Genomic DNA, 9,906 nt, shown 5'->3' with positions numbered 1-9,906 from the left:
CAGAGCTATCTTCAAGACCTGATTCATCACCCTTACCTCACCTTCAAACAATCAGCTCCCAAAACGCTGCCTAACCACTAACCAAGGATTTCTTGTAATTTTGCCCTATATAACCTGTATCTCGCAGGCCATTGGGGCGTTTCAGTCTTGAGCATTAGCTTTCTGTCCTCTTAGATGGCGCTATTCATAATAAAATAGCCAATCTTTCTGTTAGGTTTGATCAAACACTTGAATTGATTCCCCTCCCCTGGGAAATGACCTTAGGCCACTTCACAATGGACATTCCCTTTTGCTTAGACCACATTCCACTTGCTAAGACCATTATCCTCCCCTCCAGAAGTTACACACCCCCTACAGGCCCCAATCTTCAGGCAAGGTAGAAAAGGTGAATTTCTTAATTCTCAACTAACTAAATTAACTCTTGAAACTAAAGAACCTTGGACTACTCTTGTACTTCTAGCCCTTATGCGCATCAGGGCAACCCCCCCGCCCCGCCCCCGTGCACCCTTGTTCTTAGTGCCTTTGAAATCATGTATGGAAGACCCTTCTTATTAGGGAACTTCCCTTCCACAGAGACTCCTCTAGGAGACTATGTCCCTGTTTTAAATCTTTTCCATCAATTACTGAGAGATCTTGCTGATCAGGTCCTCCCTCAACCTTTTATGAGAGACATCCCCCTACTCCTCTACAGCCAGGGTACTGGGTCCTCCTAAAGGAAATCCATTTATCAAATAATTTACAGCCCTGATGGCAAAGCCATTATCAGGTACTACCCCAACTGCAGCTAAACTATTGGGGCATACCCTATGGTTCTGCTTTCCAAATTAAAACTCACCCCTGGAACACCACCATTCTATGGGATGAGATATCCTTCTTTTTAGATCCCGAATGTACCCTTTCTCCCACTTAGGACAATCCCAACCCTGGAGGTGGGGATTAGCTCTCCTTCTCATCCTACTCCAACCCTTCTCTCCTATACCCATAAGGAACTTTCTTACCTCCACTCATCTTGAACGAACACTTAACCTTGCCCATTCCCTCCTAAACCAGACCAATCCAACCTTAGCCAGAAATTGCTGGCTCTGCCTTTCCCTCTCCTCTTCAGTGTATCCTACCATCCCTATATCAATCAAGAATTTGAATCAGGTAAAAATCACTCTAGCTTATAAAAAGGAAAAGGAAACCATATTTCTCAAAAAGACAGATACTCTTCCAGGTAATTATCCTACAGCCCAGGCAAATCAAGCCTCCCTTCTTTTCCATACTTATATTAAGTCTCTTACTAAAGTAGCTCCTTCCTCATCCCGGGCACAGGTCCTATCACTCTACACACCCCACTAATTGCTTAAGACCCTTTATGCTTTACAAGGTCACAGGGCAATATAACAATAGGCCATTTCCCATCATCAGCTGGCAACACCACAGTTAACCTAGAACTACTGAATGGCCATTGGTCCCAATGGGTTGACTATCAGGTCTCCCCAGAAGCCAATGGTTATTTCCTACAGCTGGTCCATTTTACTTCTTATCCAATCATCCATGCCTGAGGCTTCAACTCCTTTCCTTCTCTTTCACTTTTCCCTTGGATAACAGCCCATTCTAGCGTTCCCGCCCACTTTCACTGCAATAAAATCTCAACCACTCATCTGTCACCCCTTATCGGTAGCACTATGGCGACTACCCTCTCAGCTTGTAACAGGGAACTGGAAAAGGAACCTCACACCCTTTAGTCCACCTCTACTCCCTACACCTTTCAGCTTGCTTCCATGATCTGGGATTTTTCTTCCTCTGCGGGGAAAACACATACATCTGCCTCCCAACCAGGAACCTGTACTCTCGTCTATCTCTCACCCAATGTAGATGTAGTCCTCAATAATCAGTCTTTACCTCCCTGTAAACCATTATATCTGACACAAAAGGGCAGTCCAGATAATCCCTCTCCTCATAAACCCCGGCATCACAGCAGGGCTTAGAACTGCCATAGGGGGCTTAACCACTCCTCTAGCATATTTTGCAAATTCATGGGGCTACTGACTAAAAAATATAAATTGGTATACCTGGCTACTTCCCTTCATGGTACCATTAATGTTCCTATTCCTCATCCTCATTTTTGGCCCATGTATTCTGTGCCATTTTTCCTCTTTCCTTCAGGACCGCTTTGAGCCTTCATCAAGCAGTCTCTCAGGGAAATCATGCTGCTACGACCCCTCGCTACAACCATGAGGAATCTATACAGTTTTCCAGCTGACTACTATCAAAGTCCATCCCGCTATGATCTCCACGTCCCCCTTCAACAGGAAGTAACTACTGAAGATATGACCTTCATTCCTATTCCATAAAACGAAAAGGCTGGAATGTTAGTTTTGATCAAATAATTAAATCGATACTCCTCCCCTGGGAACTGACCTTAAGGAAACTTCACAATGGATATTCTCTTTTGCTTAGATCACATTCCACTTGCTAAGACCATTATCCTTCCCCTCCGGACCTGCCCAGAGAATTTTCCACCCAGAGAAAGCCCATCTAGGGTCCTATGCAATTTCTGACTCCCCATCCCTGGGTGCTGGCACCATTTTGGGGCTCAGCCCATCTGGTATCCAGATGACCTTATAAATGTATAATTCCTTACCACTTTTGGCCCGGTGCATTCCTCCTTCAGCAACCCTAACACTTTCTCCACTGCAATTCTCCCTGTCTAGTGCTTGGCTCTGGAAACACAGGGTGGATGACTCTTGCTGCTTTATAGAGCTCTTCCATATGATTTTAACTCCCGCTTTAATACCAAAGACTTCCAAATGTCTATTTCCAGTTATGACTTCTCCCCTGTGCTTAAGATATGTACAACTCAGATGGGTTTTTGGCTGTCCCATTTCCTAAATTAGACTCACTTTTGTCTCCAGAAACTTTTATTCATTTATTCCCAATCTTAGTCAATTGCATCCCTCTTCATGTTATCTTCTGCCCTTGAAACATTCACACTATCCTTGACCTCTCTCCTCCATCAATCAATGCAGCCTTATTAAATTGTGCCCATAGTGTTCCAAGACCTTCTAAATTTATTTTCCACCTCCTGTCTCACTTTCCTTAAATTTTGTTAAAATTATTGATTAATTTGAATTACATTATAATATTTATACCAATCGGTATTATTTAAATCTGAGAAGTTTGTGAATTTAACACCATTGAAAGATAGGAAGGCAACTGATAAGAAAATAAAGACAGAATCAGGGAATGGCCTGGGCTTTGGAGGTGTTCAGACATTTGAAATATAGGTACTTGAGATAGAAGACAAGGAGACCCCTGGTGCCTCATGTCTAGCACTGTACTGGGTACTTGTAGTAACAATAAGTATTTATAGAGTGCCTACAGAATGTCCAGCATTTATATCACACCGCGTGGTGAATAATGCAGGCCAATGATCCCTCTCCTCTAGGCTACAGAGTAGAAAGGGAAGGAAGTCAACTCTCTCAATCCTGTCCATCAGTCCTAGCAATTTAAGAAGTTGGAAGCACACCTTTATGTTATAAGACCAGATCAGTATCTTACAGGGGCACCAAACATAATCAAAGAAGTAGAATCAAAGAGAGCATAAATCTGAAACAGTTAATAAAACATGACTGTCATGCCATATGTTAAATACAAAATGGAATTTAAACAAATGACTCTGATTACAGCAAATTTTTACTGTTCCTTTTTCTGCAGTTAGTTTTCCAGAATCTATAATCAGCATAAATGTCAAAATGTCTCTGAAACCAAGTGCAGTTAAGTACCTGTCCACATATTTCTAAAAGATGTTGGCTTTGACTAGTATTTTCAATGTGATGGCTAGTTCCTGTGCTTGCCCTGTGTATATTCTGTCTTCCTCTTTTAGCTCCTTGACTTAGACGAATTCTTGGACCAAATGTGTGAATTCTCATTGTCTCCTCCCTCTAGACCCAGATACTTGGGGTGGCATACTAGTAAGGGCTCAAACAGTAGAATATAACAACCAATAGGTGGTCTCCTTATTCAGGGGCAGCAACCCAACATGGTAATGAGGGCTGTGAGAACTTGAAAGTAGATTATGGCAAAGTGAAAAGGAAGGGTTCAAAAGAATGGGTTTGGATGCCCCTGGGGATGGGGGCAGGGTGGAAGGACAGGTTGATCAGCCTCAGCTAGAAGGAGCCAGTGGTTAACAGGACCCAAGGTCCTTCACGTTTTTTATAAACAGGCCTTGAGGGAATCCCTCTGGAGTGGAGTCCCTGAGAGATTGAAGACCATGGAGAAGTAAATCAACTTAATTACACCCTTTGGTGTAAAGATGGCTAGGCCTCCAGATGTTTGAATTTTTGTTTTTACAGAAAACAAAACATTTACTTTAAAGAGATAAAATGCTTGAAATGTAAAGGCATGAGTGAAACTCATTCACACGTGTGTAATCAGTCAAGAAATCAATAAACCAGAGAAGTATCAGATCCTCTGGCTTGAAGGGTGGAGAGCAGGAGTTTCAGGTTAAGAGGTAGAGGGGGGTGGAAAGTTTGGATAAGTTCAAAGGAAGAAGTCCCAGGAGATTAAGAAGGCAAACTGCACCTACTTGGCAAATTTTACTAGTGATTCATGATGTGTGTCCATCTGTCTTCTTCACTAGCTTGTGAAGTCCTTGAGCCAATGACTCTGCAACACCTAGCATGGTGCCTGTGCAAACGGTGAGCACTAACTCACTCTGTGCTCAGTCTGAATTTTAGTTGCAAACTGGAGGACAGCGACTGTGTGTAAGTGAATTTGTTGCTTTTCCTGTCCGTCCAACTAGACATATTGTTGGAAGCATAGCCCTCCTGGAGCCCTGGAGTGTCAGAGCTGCCCTCCCAGGCCCATCTGTGCCCACACAACCAAGAAAGAAAGCTCTTACCCACTCAGCTAAGAGAGAGCAAACAAGTGAAAATGACTTTCAAGATGCCTGCTCAAAATTCTCTCAAAACAAAAACTATGAGCCTAGAACTTTTTTGTTGTTTCTGTGACTCAGGCTCTTGTAATATTTTAGATTTGTTTTCATCAATTTTGACTTTCTGATTTTGTTAGAATTAATTTTCCAGGTATAAAGTGAGAGCTACAGCACATAGTACTAGTGTGACTTGATCAGCAGCTTCCTTCTTTCTCACTGCCACACACACAACCAAAGTTCCCTAAATAGGAAACTTCCGTTCCACCCGGGCAGGCCGATTTATGGATTATACCTCTAGACTCAGCAAGTAACAAATTAATCATTTTTTTTCCGACTGAGGCATTTTACCTTCCCATCTGAATTTCAGAGCTGGTCTTGATTAATGCTGATGTGCTGAACACCATTACCATTAAGCCATAGATCTTGCTGAGAGCCAATTGGAGTAATAATTCATATATCTCCTAGAGAAAAGTTTTTCAAAACTCTCAGTTTAATATTCTGATGGATTAATCTTCTATGATATCCTGGAGCTTCTTTCAAACACTGGCTTTCCTGGTAATTGTTCCTGTCTAGGATTTTTTTCCCATTATGACAATTTAATGGAAACAATGTTCCTGCTTCAAAAACTACTTATGAATAAACAAGTATAGAGGAAGTTGTTCTATATGCTAATTTTTAGAGTTTGAGAGCAATATTTCGGAAAAATAAAAAGCAAACCTTACTACCCAAAAGCAATTTTCACTATTATCCTTTTTATATATAATGAAAAAAATCTGAATATGTACATAGCAATATGTGATACTGTGTGCTAAACTTTTAAGCTAGTATTTACCCTTTTAAACTTGAAAACAATACATTTTACAGAAATTTATTTCCACTTGAAAAAAAGGTGATTGGTGATTCAGCCTCTCCCCACTCTTTTTGAACTAGGTCATGACCACTCTGCATGACACAAATCCTATATTAGAAGCAAGTTTCAGTTATTAAACTGTATCCTCATAGAGGCAGAAAGTTGATGGTAAATTACCCAACAAAGAGTAAACTGATTTTAAATGCAACCACCGGGAACTTAATCAAGTGTTAAGTGGTGCCTCAGTTTTTAAATTACATGAAAGTCCGTTGCTGTAGTTTTACTCTGAGCACCTACCCCAATGTCTGCATATAGTTTGCATGCAGTGTCTACAGGATGGAAGTCTCAGATTTTTTTTAGTAGGTTGCTGTGAACGCCTTCTTTGACTCATCCACTAGGTGGCACCCCGGGACCATGCTTCACACACTGAACCGTCACAGACCTTCCCATTCATGGTGTAAATAAAGAGCTGCATTATTAATTTATACCATCACGTCCACTCTACACCTAATATTTATTTAACCAGCTGCTTCCTCTAATCCTCCTTAAACACTATTGATTAAAATCCTAAGTATAGTCAGGTTTCCATCCCTCCCTATTTCCCCCAACAACACTTTGTTTCCTTTAAATAACAGACTAAGTACATTTAATAACATAGACCAGGTACTATGGTTACTAATAGTAAATCCAGGCTGTTGGAAAACTAACTAGAGGCAACAGAAGACTATAATGTGAAAGTGGGTTTTTTTTCAAATTTGTTTTGTATTTTATTGGAATTTTAATTGGTAGAATACCATTATCTTAAAAATATAATTTGGAAGATAAAACATGCTTGAAAAGAAAAGAAAATTAGTACTTTCTGGCAAGGGGAGTTATTTTCTGAATATGACTCTTGTTCATCTTTACAAAGGTGAAGTGCAGTGCTACCGAAGATTTCAAAGACTTCTTTGACTACTCAGTAAAATACCGGTATTTCACACCCAGGATGCTAAAAAGCAGGACGACCATCTCCTCAAACTCTGCTTACTCTGAATGTATTTATCCTGGATGTGTTACTTGCTCCCAAAGGGATGAAAAGGAGGTGAAACCACTATCAGTGATGGCGAACCTATGACACGCGTGTCAGAGGTGACACGCGAACTCATTTTTTTTGTTTATTTTTTTTTTGTTAAATGGCACTTAAATATATAAAATAAATATCAAAACTATAAGTCTTTGTTTTACTATGGTTGCAAATATCAAAAAATTTCTATATGTGACACGGCACCAGCGTTAAGTTAGGGTTTTTCAAAATGCTGGCACACCGAGCTCAAAAGGTTCGCCATCACTGCACTAGGTGTATAATGAATTGATTCATCTGTGAAAGTCTCTTCAGTACTTCTAAATTACAGTGTCAGTCATTCCTTTGAGAGACAGGCTCTTGCTGACATAAATGGCTCTCTTTATAAGAACACGATGTTCCCTTCTTTCTTGTTTCTCATAGAAAGTCCAGGCTCACTGGTCTCCTGTTTGGAATACTGGACTCTGGGTACATTCTTCCTGGGGACCACTGATCTCTGGAGACTGTTTGTTTTCTCTTGATCATTTAATTAAAAGGAAGCAAAATTACTTCTCCTTATATAGTTTTTCCATTTTAAGCTGTCTTCAATTTTATGAAGAGACTACTGAAAATGTAGTCATTCTCTCTTAGCTTAAACAATTAAATTAATAACAGATAGCCCCCAAATAAGTGAAGACTAAAGCTTAAATGCTCACCAAACCTTTGTCATACATTCCATTTTACAGAATGGAAGGAAAAACTTCTTTATGGGTAGGAATAAATGGAAATAAAGTTAAAACTTGATGTAAAGATTAAGAAACATTACATTAAAAGTTATCCAAGGAGAATTACTATGCTATATTTTTGGTAGAACAAAATTCTCATTTTATGATTTCATTAAAATATTGAAGTCACTGAAGTGTGTATAAAATTACTTCAAAGTTAGTACACCGAAATAATCAAATAAAAATGGTTACCAGAAACTACATTCATAATGAATAAATATTACATTCACTTAGAAATTAATTCACAGGCTTTATTTCTTAAGAACCGTTAGCTTCCAAGAAGCCAGCCAGTATGTTTGATTTTATGACATCACGCTGGAACATGTACAGGAACACTTTCCACCCTAAAAATTCCCAAATGTACTGGCCACTTTGTGTATTTTTCCAGTAATAAATGAGAATAAAATAATCTATTTTCAAAATAATAAACTATCTTATTTTCAACACAACAGTTATATTCAATGGAAGAAAACAACTTCTTCTAAACCCCAAAAAGTTCAGATTTGCTTAGGGTTGTGAACAGTCTCAACACTTACATAATTCCTTTAATCAAGTTTTAAAAGTAATCTTAACAGCTATAACACAAATTGTTGTGTATTAACATTACCCATCAATATTCAATATATGAAATGCATCATAATTCTATGACCTTAAATTCACAGTTAACTGGCAAAGGCCTGGACCAAAATTGGTAACATCTCAAAGATGATCTACCTAACTGCCATTATCTATGATTGTAATAACTTTCATTTCCACATACACCTATATATAGGATACTCAAAAAAATATACCCACACACGTTGAATAATTATAAAGGCAGTGTTTATTAAAATACATTTCATTTTCAAAATTGAGCTATCAGCTGTTAAAGTGTGTATACATTTTGGGGGGATTCCCTAAAACATAACTCAAAAGTCTGGAATGGACAGTCCCCTTCCTCAGCATTTCCTTCAGCCTATACTATTCTTTTTTTTTTTTTTCATCTCAGGTGCTATAAAAATGCCTGTTGAAATACAGATGAAAAAGCCACTACTTGGAAACCAGACGTCTACCAGATTTATAGTAGCACCAGCAAATGCCAGGATACTAGAGTTAATCCTCACCCCAATTCAACTGAGCTTGTTTATTGCAATACAGTATTTTACGTGACAGGAATCCTAAAAAAATTGAGGTGTCATATTCAATTCAAAAGAAAATAATAAGAAAATTTATTTAAATGTATACAAATATCGTGATATGTATTGCTTTCTGAAATCTTAAAGGCACCAAGGTTTGGAGGAAAGAGTAAAAAAATTGTGGAAGTTTTACCTTGTCCCGAAATCCAGAAGTTCAGATGCTCCCAAGTCCTGCTGAAGTTGGAGCCTGGAGATCCAGTGGAGCCAAAGCTCTTTCCCCTCACCTTAAGTTTGTCTCTGGGCAAGGGTGTGTGTGCGCGCGCGCATGAGTGTGTTTGTATGTGTGTGTCCGTGTGTAGAATGTGTCTTTGTGGCGCTGGATGGCAGAGGTCCTGCTCCAGAGAAGAAGGAGGCACTTTCTCACTCAGAGCAGAAGAAAAGCAAAGCGTCACCAGGAAAGTTTTCCTCCCAGATCCCCTAATTACAGCCTAACGTGCACTTCATGCAAACTTCAGGGAGGAAGGGAGGGGCAGCTCTGTGCCCAGACCTTGTGAAACAGCAGCTCTTAGATGACTTTCCCCTCTGCTCGGATCCCCAAGTACAGGGAAAGCAACAGCTACAACCACAAGCCCCCACCCACACCACACCTCCTGCAGCCTCACCGCTCTGAGGTGCTTCCAGAGGGGATGGGGCCAGGGGCTCTGGGAAATGATCTGTGGGCCAGCGGGGTGAGGCAGACGCCCCGGGACACGGAACTTTCGCTTTGTTGTTTAGCCTCTGCTTAACAAGGGAAATTCAAGGGTAGGAGAGAGATCGTGGCTTTCTAGCCTCCGTTTCCCCTAAGTAGATCCAGGGTAGCCAGGTAGGGAGGCAGTTCTGACCACAGCAGATAACGCTTCCTAAACTGGAAGTGCCCTTCCGCTGCAATTGTCAGAGGGATATTTTCTTGTTTTCTGGACTCAGTATCGCTATTGGGTTGGAATCTCCTTTAAAAGACAAACAACTGTTGTACCCCTGGATGACAGAGCTCAGAAACCTGGATTTATTTATAGAGCGTGGAATGCGAGAGGCAGACGAGATGGGTGGGGTTGGCTTATGGATCCATACCCAGGATTAGACCAGATGGGCGCAGGGCGCTCATGGACACACACACACACACACACACACACACACACACACACGCCCCTAAAAAAACC

At 40.4% G+C, this 9,906-nt stretch overlaps 1 protein-coding gene across 3 annotated transcripts in view; it reads right to left on the bottom strand.

The window, feature by feature from the left end:
• The window catches only part of HAPLN1 (hyaluronan and proteoglycan link protein 1), an 80,000-nt gene extending 70,394 nt beyond the window's left edge, over positions 1-9,606 (bottom strand). The window contains exons 1-2 of one of the 3 annotated variants that reach the window (XM_005883610.2): positions 9,373-9,606; positions 8,904-9,133 (exon numbers count right to left, since the gene is read on the bottom strand). The gene's annotated coding sequence lies outside the window, so the exon portion shown is untranslated. Of the gene's footprint in view, positions 1-8,903; positions 9,302-9,372 lie in introns of those variants that run through there. The other 2 variants (XM_005883611.2, XM_005883612.2) reach the window with 2 other exon arrangements.
• Positions 9,607-9,906: the final 300 nt, after the last annotated feature.

Source organism: Myotis brandtii, unplaced genomic scaffold (assembly GCF_000412655.1).
Source record: "Myotis brandtii unplaced genomic scaffold, ASM41265v1 scaffold794, whole genome shotgun sequence".
NCBI lineage: Eukaryota > Metazoa > Chordata > Mammalia > Chiroptera > Vespertilionidae > Myotis > Myotis brandtii.
Note: the sequence above shows the minus strand (reverse complement) of the source record. Positions and strands in the feature narration are given on the sequence as shown.